Source organism: Sceloporus undulatus, chromosome 4 (assembly GCF_019175285.1).
Source record: "Sceloporus undulatus isolate JIND9_A2432 ecotype Alabama chromosome 4, SceUnd_v1.1, whole genome shotgun sequence".
NCBI lineage: Eukaryota > Metazoa > Chordata > Lepidosauria > Squamata > Phrynosomatidae > Sceloporus > Sceloporus undulatus.
The window spans coordinates 80,855,532-80,874,577 of record NC_056525.1 but is presented as its reverse complement, the minus strand read 5'-3'; the positions used below and the strand labels follow the sequence as shown (position 1 = coordinate 80,874,577).

General features: G+C 39.7%; 1 long non-coding RNA gene across 2 annotated transcripts; it reads right to left on the bottom strand.

Moving 5' to 3' along the window:
• Positions 1 to 14,676: 14,676 nt before the first annotated feature.
• Positions 14,677 to 19,019, bottom strand: LOC121929676. 2 transcript variants are annotated; one of them, XR_006103715.1, is made up of 2 exons: positions 18,390 to 19,019; positions 14,677 to 15,973 (listed from the first exon to the last, which is right to left on the bottom strand). It is a non-coding gene; the product is annotated as an uncharacterized LOC121929676 (long non-coding RNA). The 2 variants fall into 2 exon arrangements; XR_006103716.1 differs by having other exon boundaries at positions 18,458 to 19,019.
• Between the last annotated feature and the right edge of the window lie 27 nt (positions 19,020 to 19,046).

Here is a 19,046-nt window from a genome sequence, read left to right as displayed (position 1 = left end):
ACCGCTTTAACTGTCCTGGCTCCCTGCTCTGGCATTCTGGGCATGGTCGTTTGTTGTGGCACCAGAACGAAGCGAAGCTCTGGTGCCACAACAAACAACCATGCCCAGAATGCCAGAGCAGGGAGCCAGGACAGTTAAAGCGGTATGAAACCGGCTTGTTTATGCAGTGTGGATGCCTCTCCCAAGTACCCTATCATTGTGACTCCAGGGGAGGGTTCCCTGTGTCTGGTTCCAGCCCCAGAGGAAGATTCATGGCGCATTTTGAGACCTTGGTATAGATTTATATGGCCTGGTCAGCTAGAGTTTTATTTTGAATGAAAAGAGTTGGAGGACCAAAACAATTAAGGCTACGGTGGAAAGTCTCTGGTCATCTCCCCTTCCTTCCCTCTCTACGGTCAAAGGAGTCATCCCTCTTCCTCCAAGTGTGGATCCCCCTAACGTCTCCAAAGAATAGTGACATGGGGCTGGGAGGGAAAGGAAAAGTCAGTGCCAGGCACCAATTCCCTTCCTGATCTTGGAAGCTGAGCAGGGTCAGCCAGTGGCATCATTAGAGTTGGGGGTCACCCAGTGTGGTCAAATATGGTGTCACCCCCCTTCCTCCATTGACCTCCTCCTCCTATTTCACACCATACAGAATCCTTAATCATGCTTTTTTGCACTGATGTTACTTGTGTATCAAAATCCCCATATACCACTGAATGTCATGCTGTGGGTCGCAACCCCTTTGGGGGTCAAATGAACCTTTCACAGGGTCGCCTAAAACCATAGGAAAAACACATATTTCCAGTGGTCTTAGGAAATGAGATGAAAATAATTTTATGGTTGGGGGTCACCACAACTTGAGGAACTGTATTAAAGGGTCACGGCATTAGGAAGGTTGAGAACCGCTGTGCTAATACTTCTGACGTAAAGAACTCGCCAAATTAAAACCGTACCTTCAAATTACACACCTCCCTCCATATTTGCAGCTTTGATATTTGCGGATTTGATTATTCATGGATTTGATTAATATGTTCTCTCTAGGAATATCTCTTCCAGTGCAACTCTATGGTCAACTTTAACTAAAAGTTGTCCTGAAGGGCCTAGAGATTCCTAGAGAGAACACTTCTCTAGGCCTTTGTAGCTCCTCCAGTGCAATTCTATGGTCAGTGTCTGTTGGATGTTGACCACAGAGTTGCGCTGGAGGACCTAGAGATTCCTAGAGAGGTGTCCTCTCAGGCAAAAACATGTTGTTTTTGTTATTTGTGGTTTTTCCATATTCACGGGGGTCTTCTGCCGCTAACCCTAGCGAATATGGAGGGACAAGTGTACAATATCATACACGCAACCTAAATGTATTTACCTATACACACAGTGAAGATTTGGTTAAAATGTGATGTTTTTAACAAAAATTTTAAAAGAATACAAATTTCAAAAATTTTCAATTTCCTTTTTTAATTTAAATTTTTAAATTTGGAATTTTAATTTTAAAAGAATTCTGGGGCCACTCCTTTTTCCTCCCACAGAGCTTCCCCCCACTTCCCCCATCTCTTAAAGCATTTCAAAGAGGAGCAAATGAATGCCACAGCCTGTTTCTGACCAAATGTAGGTGTTTGAGGAGCAGTGGGGTTGCCCCCCTTTAGAGTGTCACCTGGTTGGGTCCGCATCCCCTGCACACACACACACTCCAGTGACACCAGTGGGGTCAGCTCTGGTTAGTACTTGAAGGGGAGACCACCAACGACCAGGTGCTATGGACTGTATTTCAGAGGAAGGAACTGGTAAGGCAGCCTCTGAGGGTTACTGGCCTAAGAAAATCCAATTAAATTCATACAGTAGGGTTGACATGCACACTTAGGTAAATGAGGCAAGTTGCAATCTCTCTCTCTCTGTGTGCATATGTGTCTTTCTCACACACAAACACACACACTGCATCTCTGTTCCTAAGGAGACAGACAAGGTCAGGTTGAAGGGTCAGCGTAAGATTGCTCTGATTATATCAAACCTTGGCTTTCAGGGCCTACCCTCCACCTTTCCCTGCTGCCTTGGAGAAAATCAGAAGCAAGAATGTGACAACCTTGCAAACATAAGAAATGGCCTTGGATGCACTTAGAAGAAACAAAGGGAGGGCCAGAGATGCCAGCTTTAAGTCCTCAAGACAATGAGGCTGCTTCCAGACCACCTTCTGAAATGTTCTCCATCTAGACCAAAGGAAGGGAGCTGCTGAACCCACCCACAGGGTTTCCTCTGTGAAACACAGGTTGCCTCAAAGGTTAAAAATAAGCCTGAAACCATTCAACGTTTCAAGGAAAGCCATTGTGGGGTAGAGGTTTGAGCGCTGGACCTGGATGTTGAGAGACCAGGGTTCAAATCTGTGCTGGGCCACAGCAGAGGGTTTATAATTTCTGCATTTAATTTCCTCAAGATCTTTCTTTTCTCACCCCTTCCACACTGAGAGAGAGAAACCCACGCATTGTGGAAGGGCTGAAAAAAGGTAAAATCTTGGAAAAGTTAAATGCAGAAATTAGAGACTCCTCTATATATTAGTTTTATTACCACTGTTGGGGTGTTTTGTGAACAAGGTGGCCAGGCATCCTCCTTTTCCAGGACATCCCCTTTTCAGCCTTCCATCTAGGAGGAATTTCCAAATGTCCTCTGTTTTGAGCATTGCTAAGAAGCATGAATCAATAAGAAGCATGCTTTTTAGGTTTTATTTAGGCCATGTCCTCCATTTTTATGGTATGTCCTACATTTTGTGGTGCCTTTCTCTTCCTTTGCAGTTAGGACATTTGGTCACCCTGTTTCTGAAGGATCCATTTTAATAACATAATTTTAATTGCTTGTATTTCATGTATTTCATTACCCTCTGACCTCACTGTCTCTCTTCCCACATAACCATGCATTTATATTCCTGTGACTCAGGATAACACTTTGTGCATTTTATACTATCAATGAAAGCCTAAGTCATAATAAATTTGTTGGATTTTAGGGTGCTGCAACACTGTTTTTGCTGTTAACAGACTAACAAGGCCATGGTACTGCAGTTTGACCACTTGTAGACCTGTGTGTGGCTTCACATCTTCTTTTCCCACTTGTATAGTTTTCTCTTAGTAGTCCTGACATTGAGATAATCACACAATAATAAATAAACAGAGTGAACAAATAACATTGTATGTTTAATTTGACTATATCCGGTATATCCAAAAAGCACAAATCTGGAGACCTGCTTAGTTTAATGCTTACTCTCTTCTGTGAAATAGCCATGGACAGGGCTTCATAATTCAAGACTGCATCTGAGGAAGATGATGTATCTGAGGAAGTAGGCTCAAGTCTATGAAAGCTCATGCTACCAATTTCTTTCTTTCAGTTAGTTTCAAAGGCGCCACAAGATCCTCTCATGTAATAATATATGGGAAGAGAAAGTAGTGTTGCAACTTACAAACCTCACAATGGCCTTCCAGAACAGTGCTTTCTGATACCATTTTCCTCTTAAAAGAAGAATGAATAAAAGAGGCACTGTAAAAGGATAATCATTCTAATGCTGAATTTTGATTGGCAGAGGTCACATAAACCAAGGCCAAAGTGTGAACCACTCAGTTAACTGTACATTATGCCTCCATTAGGCAGGCAGAAGTCAGGCCTGTAACTGTTTACTCTGATTGGATCCAATGGTATCACTCTTTTCTTGGACTTGCATTCATCAGTGGAACAGGTGTGTGATTCCCCCTTCTTTGGCAGGCCTTCACTTGTGAATCCCCCAAATCTGCTCTGGCATCTTGGTAAACAAATTTTAGCATGGAGGACTGGGAAGCAGGGGGGAGAAGAGGAGAAGAATGCCTTCTTTTCTAGTGAACTTCTGCTACCAGAACATTGGTTTCAGGGCAAAATTCTATTCTTTCGTTGCTGCTACTTAATGATTGCACTTACTAAGAGCAGCCCAAGTCATTTTGTTGTTTGAGGTAAAGGACAATATGGTACCCACCCTCCCAAGACCATGTGCAGAAGCCAGATGGACTGACAATGTTGTTCACTGCACAAAAGGGTTGCAGCAGGGTAGCTATGGGAAGCAGAACAAAATAGGTGAATCACACAACTCTCTGCTTCAACAAATAGGAATGGCCAGGCAGTCAGGATGACAGAATGTGGTACTGACCCAACATCTGCTGTCTGAGGCCGGTGCCTCACTCTGCTTAATTGTATGGCTGGTCCTGACTGCTATAACGAGAAGTACAATTTTGCTAAAAACTTAAAATCGGAAAGTGCAAGGAGTCATATCAGCACTGATACGTGTTCTTTGCTGTTTCTGTTTCAAGTGCATCCTGTGGTCTGAAGTTCTGTTTTTAGTCAGAGAAAAGATATACAGTCGGCCCTTCTTATACACGGATTTTTTATACACGGATTTAAGCATACACAGTTTGAAAATGTTACAAAAAAGTATAAATTTACCTTGATTTTCCATTTTTTATGAGGGACACCATTTAGCTATGTCATTATATGTAATGGGACTTGAGTATACACGGATTTTGTTATACACGGGAGATCTTGGAACCAAACCCCAGCGTATAACAAGGGTCCACTGTACTACCATTTTGATTAACTGCACAACGTAGTTTGAGGGAAAATAAATAAATAATTGAAATACCATTGTTCTAATCTGAACTGGAACATTTTGTGGGGGGATGATTAGGACTCCAGTGAGGTGGAAGGAGGAGTGCGTATAATTGGGAGTGGCTTTTGCCACTTGTTTCAGTAGCAAAATCTTTGGGGACAGACCTGGGATATAGTTATGGGAAGGAGACCAAATGAAGACATATCTCCCAATATGAATACTGCCTATCCCAATTAAATTTTCCTTCAGTGTCTAATTTTCTAGTGTTGCAGTAACTTAAAACATCAGTCGAATATTTAAAAACACAGTTTAGACAGCCAAAGAAAAGGGCCAGGCAGTGACTAAAAGAATGCAAACACAGCAAATGTAAGAGTTCTGGGGCTGAATGATTTTCAGTGTATCACTTCTTGCAGTGCCAGAAGTGTGGAAACTGAAGGAAACTTTAATTGGGGGCCAAATTCTTATTGTAAGAACAATGTCCTCACCCCCCACCCTCACATAACTACACCTTATGCTTGAATTGGATTGAAACAGATCTTGGCCTAAGTAATGCATTTACAGGAAATGGTGTATTAATCTGAAGCCCACTTTCCTTTCTTGGTCTTATCAGGGGCTAGACAGCATTGCACCCCTTTCTTAGTGCAAAGTGGTGGTGTCTCAGGCTTGCTGTCACATGCTGTGTTCATCTTGTACCACTTTCCTTTGCCAATCCTTCTGTACCAGACTAGTCGACTTCTGCTCTCATTATAGTGATCCAGGCCTCTCTGGTAGCCGTCTGATGTCTATTCATTATTTGTAGTCATGTTTTATAATGAAAACAAGATGACACTTGCTTTTAACAATATTTTTCATATATAATTTGAAGGGAAAAAAGCTGAACCCTTAATAATAGATGATCCAAATCCTCTCCCCCTTCTTTTCACCCCCTCTTTGTTTGGCTTAACTCCAGTTCAGGTTCAGTTAGTAGGATCCAATAATGGTTTAAGTTTGGTTCTGATTAAAATAAAAACACAGCACTCTGTTTCTGCTTTGATTGTAGATCAATTTGCTGGAGAGTTGTGGAATATGACCACATAGGAACTTCATGAACTCTTATGGCTACTCAAGTGGGCAAGTACATTATTGAGTAATATAGCAGCTGAACATGGGGATTGCAGATACAGGAGATGAAGTCATGTTCCATGTTAGTCTTTTCACACATGCAAAATCTCAGTGGATTATGCAGTTCTTGAATAACAAAGATGCACATGGGGCTTCTCCTTAGTTTGTAACTATGATGGAAATAGTGCCTGAGAGAAAATACAGCATGGTATAGTTTGGGCTTCCTGTAGTGACAACACTCCCTTCTTGCCCTTAAGTGAAACCCCTCCCCCATTGACTAGAAACTGCTGATATATGCTATGAAAACAGTGTGAAGAAGAGCATGGCCTATGGAGGTCTCATGTAATAATTGTTCACAGAGGTCACCTGTTTCAAGTAAGCCATTATCACAGTACTTGATTCATTTATGAGACTGCTTTTCTGCAAGCAATGGCAAAGAGCTGACATAATTGCTGGCCCAAACAATGTGCAACAGCATAATTAACTAGCAGATGTTTTTAGAGAAACATGCGGTGCAATCCTTAAAATTATGACTTATCTCGCTGACACCCTACTGAGCAGTTGTCATGTCAAGGCAGGACCTTGAGTCTGAAGTCCATTGCCTGACTCAGCAGAATGAGCAATAAGGCCCTCATTTAAAGAGGGGATCCCCACATAAGGCAAGAGTCCAAAGTCTAAAATTGCTAACTGCACTACCTTTACTGATTACGGGAAATCTTATTCATTTCTAAGTGTGTGAAGATCTACAGCCTTACTGACTAATCCTATACATGTTTCCTCAGGAATAAGCCACATTTAGTTCATTGAGACCTACCTCTGAGGAAATAGGATCAAATTGTTTGCACACACATGTGTACTCACCAAACTGACTGTACATCTTGACTGCTGCAAGTACCAATACTATATGTTTATTGGTTCTGCTTCTCCCCTAGGAACTTGAGGGAGCATACCTGAATTTTCCCCTTCTATGATACCCTCAGAAACAAACGTTGGAGATAGGTGAGGCTGAGAGATGATGTCTCCCTGTACATTTATGGAGGAGTGGGGATTTGAAGCTGAATGTCTCTAGTCCTAGGCTGACACTTAGCATATGTCAGCTCATATTTCACCTCAGTGAACAGGAAAAGGTTACAATGTCAGGGGTTTTATATGTTAGGATGTTATATGTTAGGAAAACAGTGCGTACAAGGATTGTATAAAGTTATGTATGGTGTAGTTAATGAAAAGAGATAAGGTTTCTTTTCTGTGTCATAACAATAGAGCTAAGGGCCATCCATCGAAGCTAAATTATTGGTGATTTAGGATAGAGAATAGGAGGTATTTGTAAACTCCAGAGTTCACTACCACAAGATAAAGTTAAGGCCACAAAACTAAGTGGCTTAGACAAGAGGATTAGGAAAATTAATAAGAGAGTGCAGGATACCATTGGCCACTAATCATAATATATATTATATCTGTATAGGCACTATGTCTCTGAATACCAGTTGCTGGGGAGCAATGGGCGGGATTATACTATTTTATTCATGCTCAGCATAGAAGCTTCTTGAAGGCATCTGGTGGAAACAGAATCCTGGAATCAGGCCTTTGGTCTTATCTCATGGAGCTCTTCTTTCTTGGTGGAGTCTCCTTCCTTGGAGGTCTTTAAACAGTGGCTGGATGGCCGTCTTTCGGGGATGCTTTTATTGAGAGTTTCTGCATGGCAGGGGGGTTGGAGTGGATGGCCCTTGGGGTCTCTTCCAACTCTATGATTCTCACATTCTTATATGTTTAGCTGGGGCAGAGCCTGGAAAGCCTATTTTGTGGAACTACAAATCCAAATATCCTCCAGTTTATATGGCTGGTAGACCTAGATACTAGACTAAGCATATAATATGATACCTTCCCAGAAGATTTGTTGATAGTAATTATCAAGACATGGCATGAACAAGGTAAGAAAACAAGGAGTGGCAGTTAATAGTGCAAAATTTACTTGAAACCACAGAGATCACTCCCACTTATTTGGAAGCAAAAATAATGTAGTTTCTGGAAAATCATTAGTTTTATTGCATAAGCGGGGGAATAATTACACCTGTTTTTACTGTATGCTAAGACTGCTGATTTACATAATGTATGTTTACTTAATTGTTTGGGGCCCACTCCAATTATTAGTCTCTTTCAGTTTTGCACAAAGGAGCTGTAACATTCAATGACAGCTCATGTCTCCGCATGATATTGTAACTCTGCTGACAATGTAATAGTTTTAAGCCCTGACAGCAACTGAATGGCTTTCATCCAATTTTCAAAACTTGCTTTTCAACTCCTTTTGTTTGATTGGTTTAAATAGTTGTAATAATGTGTAGGTGGACTTGTTCTTGCTACATATATACCTTGTTTGTGTATATCCCAGAATGTATTTAAATCCAAATACTGATGGAAGCTTTAAGAATGAATTTAGTGGTGGTGATCTTCATAGTCTGTATCTTAAAAAAACAAAACCAGACATAATTCGTGCTTCTGCACAAGTTTACCTCAGACTTGTTTTCATAGCACCTTGGTCTTCATCAATATGTTGCTTCCTCTGAGAGCATACTATTATTTCTTGGATTGCAAAGTTCATATTCTAGAACTGACTCAAGTGCTAACTACCCACACAAAAGCTGTCCAAATGGCTTCTGTGGGAAGTTGCCATAATATTTATATGTCACTTATCTAACTTAGCTTAATTGCATTTAGAATCTCCAACAAAGAACCACATGTTCCTGATGGGGATTGTGCTGGCATGAAGAGCTTCCATACGATTGGCTGGTAAACAGAGTAACAGCAGTTGTGCTTGCCCATTTTCAGAGCTGCAGGGTAGAAGAATTTCTCACTGGCCCAAACATGGATGGTTTAATGACATCTATACCTTTAAGAACTACACAGAAGTGACATTGCTACCAGACAGTACCTTTTGGTCACAGCGCTCCAGTTATATGAGAAACAGTACGTGGTGGGATTTTCACTTCTTTTCAAATCGAAAAGTCAGAAACCCATTCTCATTGCCTGAATGTGACAATCTGAATTAACTTCCTTTTTCTAAACAGCACATATTGCATTGGAAACTCCTGTTTTGGTTCTCTGTGCTTATATAAGGAAGCACAGACGCTTGGAAAGCAGGGAGCTTGCTAAATCTTTTACTTGTTTCCTCCCAAAGGATCCTGCTGGAGAGGGGGGGTAGAAATAAAATTTCTATACTATTTCTAATTCATGTTTAAATGATCAGAAAGAGAGACATTGTTTAGATGTCAAGCAAACTGACAAGAAAGATTTTTTTGTCCGCACTGAAGATCTGCTGCTAAACCCTTGCTATGCCTTAATAGTGCATATCAGCATCGTACATGAATATAATAGCTAGCTAAACAACATACTTATTTATGACAAATTTAGGGCCTGAACAGACAGGCCAAAATAAAGCTGCTTCGGGTCACTCTGTAGGTATGCTGTTTAAATGACACACACATCTTAAGAGGCCAGAAGCTGCCCCAAAGCTGCGCTCCATTCCTTAGAAATGGAGCGTGGCTTTGGCCCAGCTTCTGGCCTCTTAAGGACACATGCATCATTTAAACAGCATACTTCCAAAGTGACCCGAAGCAGCTTTACTTTGGCCTGTCTGTTCAGGCCCTTAGTTTCCTTGACAGGTAAATCTGGTCTCATTGATAGCAGTCAGGAAATAGGTGTGAAATAAGAAGATCTGGCTTACATACATTAAAGGCATCCAATCCCATCTGATGCTGGAAGCTAAGTAGGGTCAGCTCTAGTTAGTATTTAGATAGGAGAACACCACTGAACACTAAATGCTGTAAGTTATATTTGAGGAGCAGAAAATCTGAGTATACCTTGTCTAACAAAACCCTATGAAATTCATGGAGTTGCCATAAATCAACAGGTGACTTTAAACACATACATACACACAAGGAAAAGATGAGTAGTTACTTAGCTTGGTAATAACATTCACTACAGAAAGCAGGGTATGCCATTATAACAGAATGGAAAATAGAATATGGCTGTAACCGAAAACTGCAGGTGGCGTTGTTTCAGTTGGTGTATCAGCTCATATACATGTGTATATATACCCACTGTTTTCATTGAAACACACTATGAAGTAAGTGAATTAAAATTACTCAAGGATTGGACGTCAGGGTTGGAAATTGCAGATCACAGTTTGTCCCTGTCAACGGCTTGTGGCAGGGGAGAATGCTTAATGTGGTGATTGTAGGTCGAAAGGTGTTTGGACCAGCATCAAATGCTCCCTGAAATAGAGAGCCTACTAGTGCCTATATGCTGCATTCCTGGCAATTGCTTTGACATACTGGTTGTGAGTGTTCACAGTGTAAATGAGAAGGCCAAGGCTGCCACAACTTGGTCTTCTTGTGGACAGAAACAAAGTCTGTGAAACCAACTTTGTTTATCAAGTGAATAAAATTATTGGACTGAGTTTAAGAGAGGCTTTCTGATTTCTATGGAGAGATTTCAACTTCTGGCAAGTATACTTCTTTGTGTGATCGAGATACAGTAAGTAAACAGATTTTGGAACTTTTGAAAGAAATTTCGACTAAGAGCAAGAAGCTTCATACTGAGGGCTTTTAACTATGGCATTTAGAATTAAAGGACTTAAATTATTAATAAAAAACAAGATTGCATGAGAATAATAAGAAAAATAAATTTAAGAAGCATGGAAAATGAATTATTTACATTTCAAGCATGATAAGGACAATACCAGGTTGCTTAAGCTGGATACATATTGCCGCTTTAGCCAAGCTTCTGCAATGTCTGGCTGATTGCTGTAAATATAGTTCGTATGTGGATATTTGATGACAGAATGACATCTGGTGGTCAAAAGAATTAATTGCAACCAATAAAAACAAGAATAATTTTCTCCTTTGCTTGTTCCTGTAGATATATTGAGTTCTGGGACTAGATCTAAGGTAGGACAACTTGATAGAAAAGGATAAATTGAATTGCCTTCAAAGTCAGCAGAGATGTCACAAACATTATTGGAAGAGATGGCATCTATTAGAATGCAGATGACATAAATGGAATCTGATTTAAAAAGAGATTTAAAGGCAGAATTTTAAAATGAGCTGAAATCTGAAATGAAAGAAGCAAAACATTTTTGACACAGAAGTAAAACATTATTTGATTTTCCTGTTTCTAAACTGAAACCGGAAAATCAAAAAGTACAGAATTTGGGCATAAAGATAGAAAAATTGGAAGAAAAGACAGAGATTTTGAGAGAGATATGGATGTTATCACCCTAATAGAGTTGAGAGAACGGAAAACATCCCTGCTTTTCAGACCAATCCCAGAATAATGAGATGAAAATATCAGAACAAGAATAGTTGGGGGCTCATCAAATTTCTTGTAGATGCAAAGTACAGCAATAGAATTAGAAGCGGATGGAGTTTATTGAGTCAACTCAGAGAAAATTGCCACAAGACATGATGGTTCATTTAGTCAGGAAGCACCTGAGAGATCAAGTTCAGTCAGCCCTCCACATTGGTGGGCTAGCCATCTGCAGACTGGAGCACTAGTGGATGGCTCTGCACCATTATCCTCAATGGCAGTGCATGCAAGTGGTCCGACACATATTATACTTCCATAGAGAATAATGGGACTTGAGGTTCCATACTTTTGGTATCCATGGGGGGAGGGTCCAGACAGAACCCTTGCAGATATGGAGGGCCAACTGTATTACAGAAACATTATGAAAACAGAATGAAGATAGGAGACAAAGTGGTGATTGTTTTGAAGGAAATGCCTACTCAAATCTTACTCAAGAGAAGGGATTGTGGTTTCCTGACAGATAGCTGAACTTAAATAGGATCCTATTTAGGCTGGATCCACACTACAGATGTAAATCAGTCTGACACCACTTAACTGCCATGGCTCACCGCAATGGAAATATGGGAATTGTAGTTTTGTGAGATGTTTAGTCTCCTCTGTCAGAGAGCACTGATGCCACAACAAACTACAGCTCCCAGAACTCCACAGCACTCAATCATGGTAGTTAAAGTGGTGTCAAACTGGATTATGTCTATAGTGCGGATGCAGCCTTAGATAAGAGAAACCTGAAGGAATTACCTTTACATACAAAGAGAGATGATTTAGAATGAACACACTGCAAAAGGCTAAAGATTTTTTTCAGTAGAACAAAAAAGAGTTGGAGAATTGGGCAAGTGGGAAATGAAGATAAATTGGAAGATATCTTGAATCAAGATTTGGTGGAAGATAAGAAGGGAGCAAACAGGGAGAAAAGAAAGAAGAGGAAAAATTGGTGTGAATAGCATGGACTCTGATAAACCCTTGGATTGACAATGGATCTGAAGTGCATCAGTTGGAATATTAGGGGATCAAATGCTCCTGTAAAAAGAAAGAAAATATTCCATTATTTGAATAAACTCAACCAAGATATAATTTGTCTCAAGAATCTCCTGTTAGGAAAAAAAGACAGTAAATAATTGTTTCATCCTAAATTAAGTAAGGAAATTGTTTTTGCTACAGATAAGAAGAAAAATGGAGTTGTAATTAACGTAAATGCACTGTTGGTGCCAGAGAAGATCGTGAAGATGATAATGATAGGTTTTTGGGGATCCGGAGTAATATACAGGGGGCTAAAACTTTGGTGGTATGGGTTTATGCCCCTACAGGAAACAGGGCTTTTAAAAAAATTAACGGTAAGTTGTTGAGTTATTCTTATGAAAACTGGCTACTATTGGTGAATTGGTATGGAGGGATTTCCTTTCAAACGGACAGGACCTCTGAGAAAGATATAAAGTCTTCACAAGACAAAATCTTTTTTCAATTTAATAGACAATTTGGAGTTCACTAATGCATGGTGACTGAAGTATGGGGATTCCATAGAATATACTTTTTTTCTGAGAGGCATAAATCCTTCTCAGGAATCTTTGTTTTTGTTTTCCAAGACTTTGGCTTGTAGAATTATAAAAATTGGGACTTTGCCTGAGACTTTTTCGGATCATAATCTGGTAACCCTAACTTTAAACCGGAAAGGATATTTCATAAGAGGGAGGTTGGATGAAACACTTCTGCAGAACATGAAGGTACTGTACTTGGAAAATATAAAAATAAATTGAAATAATTTTCTATAGGCAATTTGGATAAAGGTACAGATGTTAGAATAGTATGTGGTGCAAGTGAGGCATTTATGAGAGGCTGTTTTATATAGCAGAACAGAGAGGTGAAAAAAGAGACTAGTAAAAAATGCATATTTTGGAGGAGAAAAGAAAAAAGGAAGAAAATGTAAAGAAATTCCTTTCAAAAACCGAGCTGTTAATCAAATTAAGAAGTTACTGAGAAGTTATGTTAACAGTGAGTGAGATTGAGAAAAAGATGTGCTACACAAAACAAAAGAATTTTGAATCTGCAAACAAGTCTGGGAGATGGCTGGCATATAAATTGTGAAAAGGAAGAGGAAAAAAACCCAATATTAAAGATACAAGATAGGAGAAGGCATTTGCTGATAATGTAAATATTCTAAAGGCCTTCCACGGATATTATTCCTTTTTATATAAAAGACTCCATATTTCTGAGGTGATGATGGAAGAATATTTGGCTAAACAGAATTTACCACAAATTCTATAAGTCTAAGAGAGATTGTTAAAGTGATTAAGAAGACTAAGGACTGAAGTAGACAGCCTGGAAGGAGTGATCTCCAGCTGCTCTGGCCATGACTGTTCTAGGGCCACAGTGACCGCATGGCCCACTCCTGAAGTGGGTCACCATATAAGTCCCAAATGGGCTGCCAGAGGGAGCTGATTAAATCCACTTCTTTTGCTGATGGCTTCAGGCAGCCTTAGAGTGGCTTCTGGCCACTTTGGGGGTATGTGTCATCTAAACACCACGCCCACAAAGCAGCTGGAAGCCGCTCTATTTGCCTCGTCTGTTTTGGGCATCAGGCTGCATTTGCACTAAAGAAATAGTGGTCTGACACTGCTTTAACTGCCATGTCTCAATGCTATGGAATCCTGGGATTTGTAGTTTTGTGATATTTAGCCATCTCTGTTAGAGAGCTCTAGTGCCCCACCCAACAACAAATACCAGAATTTCATAGCACTGAGCCATCACAGTTAAAGTGGTGTCAAACTGAATTATTTCTTCAGTGCAGATGCAGCCTAAGATACATAAAGTGCCTAGTTTGGACTACCTACCAGCTGTTTATTATCAGTGTTCTGAAGAGCAGCTTTTGGTACCTTTACAGTAAAGTTTGAATTCAATTCTTCAGAATGGCATGATTCCTGAGACATGGAAAGAGGAGACTACAACATTAATTCTGAAAAAGGGACAAGATTGGACTTCAAGACATAATTATTGTCTTAATTGTTGAATAATAAATGTAAGATTTTTACAATGATTTTGGCAGAAAAAACTTTTTAACAGGGATTTGTTTGTAGAGACCAATGTGGCTTTTTACCAAACAGACAGTTGCATGACAATACTAGATGCAGCTTGGATATTTTGAAATATTTGGAAAGACATAATGAGCAGCAGAAGGCATTGATTTTAGATGCTGAAAAAGCATTTGACAATTTGAATTGGACTTTTTTAGTCTCACCCTACCAGGGGTCCCACCCTACCATTTGAGAACACTGGATTACTCGATTTAGAGGGACATGACCTGAGGTTTGGTTGGCACAGATATTTATGGTATGAAAAAGTCAAAGTTAATGTAGATTTTAATCACTTTTTATAATATGCCCTGTTCAGAATTGGACATAAATACCAGACAAGGTTATGTCCAAAGATGCCTTTACGGTCTCAACACAAGATGTAAAAAGGAAATAGCAACAATAAAATGATTAATTTTTCAGGACCTTCTAAAATTTGATCAACAGTTAAATAGAATGAGGAGTTTGTGTCTGAAGGTTACACTTTACAATAGTATTCTTATGAACACATTTTTAAAAGATTTAAATTGTATAGTTTTGAATATAGGAAGACTGGATTTCAAATTCAGTCATGATATGATTCACATTTATTTCAAAGTTGCATTGTACTCAATATCAGGTATTTAATTCCATATACAGTACATGCATTTCGGATTGGGATGCAATGTGAACACAAGTCAAATAAGGCAATAGAGAAATCAATAGGAATTGCTTCATGTAACTGAGATTATTTTCTCAACAATAACAGAGTGAAGAAAGAAGAGATTATTGCAGTTTCTCCTTTCAGTTTCAATGGCAGACTGTTTTCTCTGGTGGACTCTTCATTTATTACTGTAAGCCGCCTCAGCCCTAATTGGGGTAGGCGGGATATAAATACAAGATGATGATGATGATGATGATGATGATGATGATTATATTTATATGGAGGGAATTGCAGTAGAATGCCATTGGCGATAAGGTACAAACATCTATAAAAAGCAGCATACACACACACACACTATACAAATTACTCTCATTTATTATACTGATAGCACTAAGGCTCCAGCCTTTAGTTGGACTTACCTTGGAGTAAATATATATAGGATTGCACAGTAAGTTCAGGTACTGAAACTAATAGCATAGGACTAATTGTAGCCTCATAAAACAGCTTTATTTTGAAAATTAGAAGTGCTTGGCCTCAAATACATCTGGAGCTACCTGGTTCAATCTTACATGCTTCTTTGTCTTTCCCTTATCCTAGGTATACTTTTATTCATTGTGACAGAAATGTGCCCTACACAAAGGCTGCATGCACACTGGAGAAATAATCCAGTCCGACACCACTTTCACTGCCATGGCTCAATGTTATGGAATTCTGGGAAATGTAGTTTGGTGTGGCACCAGACATTTCCTAGAATTCCACAGCACTGGGCCATGGTTGTGAAAGCAGTGTCAAACTTGATTGTTGCTGCAGTGTGGATGCAATGGAAGAGAAAAACTATTGTTTACAATTGACTCCTTTGCATGCTTTGGATATGAGATCTGATATCGGTGATACGTTGTGGCACTGGATTCTTCTTTAAATTAAAGTAAATAAATTAAATTAATTTCCTGACCAGCTTAAACTTCATTACTTACCAATATTATAGTCTAATATAAAAGCTAGATAATATTGAATTTGCCTAATGAGTCATGGTAGCAGCCTTCAATGCTGTTACTAGGTTAAGAACATACAAACAGGCCATACCATGCACCACATACTCCCACACATGAGAAATTTAGTACCGTCAAGGCTAGCTGATCAAAACTTTAAAATTAAAATGATTTATTTATTTAAAATATTTTTGTCTCACCTTATATCAGGGAATCTCAGGCTGGTATACTAGGATGAAAAAATTCAGAATTAAAAACAAACAAACAACAATTTGTTAATAATTAATTAATATAAACTTAGTCAATATTAGTCAATATTATAATTATATATTATAATTATTAATTAGTTAATAATTAATGATTACAATTAATAAAATAATAATTAGACTAATAATAAGGTAGACTAAATATATTAAACAAATTAACAAATTAAAATAGATTAAAAGGTTAAAACAATTTAAAACCATGTACAACTATTTTTTTTGTGAGGGGGAAATAGGCCACAAAATACAGTAAGCCGTATTTTAATTCGGCGTGGGAATGAAACCAACATCAGCAGCAATCAAATCTCCATGTGGAGGGTATTGTACAAATATCATCGCACCAGGGAAGGCCATTCCATTATATTTTATTTACATCTGGTGAGTTTTAAGCTCAGTAGTGGAAGTAAGGGGAAGGCTCCTGAATGCTCTGGGTCCTGTAATTCCCCCAACGTTTCCTTATTTAGTGAATCCCAACTCTTTAAAAAAAATGTCTAATACTTATGGTGGTTCCCTCCACTGAGTTTATGCAGTGATACATTGCATACAGTGTCTTCACCACAACTACAGACATCCAAAGTATAAAATTGGATTCTAATGTCAGTTGATTTAAAAGCGGCCAGCTTATCAGTTAACACTGCCACCTTTTCCAGGTAGAGCGCTTGCTTCTTCAGCAGCTTCACAAACCAGAAAAACAGGTCGATTCACTGTAGCAGTTTCCAAAGAAACAGAGGCATTAGTCTGTAGCAGCATAAAAAGGAAAAAAGAGAAGGCAGGTGTGTGTGTGTGTGTGTGTGTGTGTGTGTGAGAACTAGTGGCACTTTAAGACTAACTTATATTTAACAAAAACTTTAATGAAGATTAATATCTGAAGAAACTGATTGAGCCCCATGAAAGTTCACACTAAAATATAAATTAGTCTTAAAGGTGCTGTTAAATTCCCTTTCCGCTCTCTTTCTTCCTTTTTAAACAGGTCTAAGTTTCCATCAGTGGCATCTGCTCTACGTTTTTTCTCATCATGCAGCCAGTAGACACAGAAAGCTTGAAAGAAAAGAAGAAGTTGCAATCCTACACCTTAAAAACCAACAACTGGCCTTATAAACCCACCCCAAGGTTAATGATTCAACACTGTACACAGTGATAAACATTTGATTAGCAAAAACAACAACAACAACAACAGTGCATAGTATCTAATTCCCAAAGACTGCAATCCAATTTACTCTGAGGTACGTAAAAGCCACTGTATTTACACTAGGCATGCTTACTTGGAAGTTATCTTACTAATTTCAATAACAACAGAGCCTAGCAACAGGACTGCAGCCTTTACTTAGCTAGATAAACTCACTGTATAAGATTGGACTGTTCCAGGGTGCATCTACGCTGTAGAATTAATGCAGTTTGACACCACTTTATGTGCCGTAGCTCCATCCTATAGAATCCTGGGGTCTATAGTTTAACAAAATATTTAGCCTTCTCTGTCAAGGAGAGCTGGAGCCTCACAAAACTGTAACTCTTGCAGGATTCTGTAGGATGGAGCCATGGCAGTTAAAGTGGGGTCAAAAGGCATTATTTCTACAATGTAGATGCACCCCTAATGCTGCCACTCCCCCCTGCGGCTTGCCATCTCCCAAACCTCCTTAATCTAATCTGCACTGCAGAAATAATGCAGTTTGACACAGCTTTAATTGCCAGGGTATGGAACCATAGTGGTTTGCGTGTTGTCCTATGACTTTGGAGGCCGGGGTTTGATTCCCTGCTCAGCTATGAAACTCAGTGGATGACCATGGGCAAGACACACGCTCTCAGCTTCAGGGGAAAACAATGGCAAACCTCCTCTGAACAAATCGTACCAAGAAAACCTCATGTTAGGGCCGCCATTAAGTTGGAAATGACTCGAAGGCACACAACATCTCAATGCTATGGAATTTGTAGTTTTGTGAGACATTTTGCTTTCTTGACCAGAGTGCTCTTGTGCTGCAAACTACAAATCCCAGGATTCCATAGGACTGAGCAATGGCAGTTAAAGCAGTACCAACTGTATTACTGTTGCAGTGAAGATGCAACCCTGGGTCTGCTAAACTCTGGACCAAAGAAAACATGAACTGTGCATGCACAGGGTGACCAGACGTCCTCCTTTCCCAGGACATGTCCTCCATATCAACTTTCTGTCCAGGAGGGATTGCAAAATTCCTCCATTTTGAGCATGATTAAGAAGCATGGATTTATACTGCTAGGCGTGTTTTTAGCTTTTCTTTGGTCACGTCTTCCATTTTTTCTTGAAGGCCCTCCATTTTGTGGTGCCTTATCCTCCTTTGCGGTTAAAGCATCTGGTCACCCTGTGCATGCAGGCAGTCTTTACAAAATGAAGCAAATTTATGACAGTACCAGGAAAACACGGCAAACAGGGTGACTGGAGGTCCTCCTTTTCCAGGAAACGTCCTCCATTTCATTACCTTCTATCTAAAAGGAATTCCAAAATGTCCTCCATTTGGAGCATGGCTAAGAAGCATGGATTTTCATTTCTGTGCAGGGTGAGCAGACATGTTCCTTTTCTAGGACACATCCTCCATTTCATTATCTCTTCTGTCCAAGAGTGACTCCATAATGGCCTCCATTTTGAGCATGACTAAGAAGCAGGAATTTCCATTTCCATGAGTGTTCTTAGCTTTTCTTTGGTCATATCCTCCATTTTTCTTCAAGGCTCTACATTTTGTGGCACCTTGTCCTCCTTGGTGAAGACATCTGGCCACCATGACCATGAAGTCCTTCCTTCCTCCCTCCCTCAACCTGCAATTCCTCCTCTGGGTCTTCCTTTGCTTAAAAACGTACTAAAACAAGAGACAGTACAGTACTTGCCCATAGGGAAACCCAGGGGACTACTTGCCCATAGAGGAGCTCTGGTGCCACAACAAACCACCATTCCCAGAATTCCAGAGCAGGAAGCCATGGGGGGGGCAGTAAAAGGGCATGCCCCTGGCCCGCCATCTCCTGCTTCCTTCCTTCCTTCCTTCCTTGTGGAGGCGGCGCCCATTTGACAGGAGG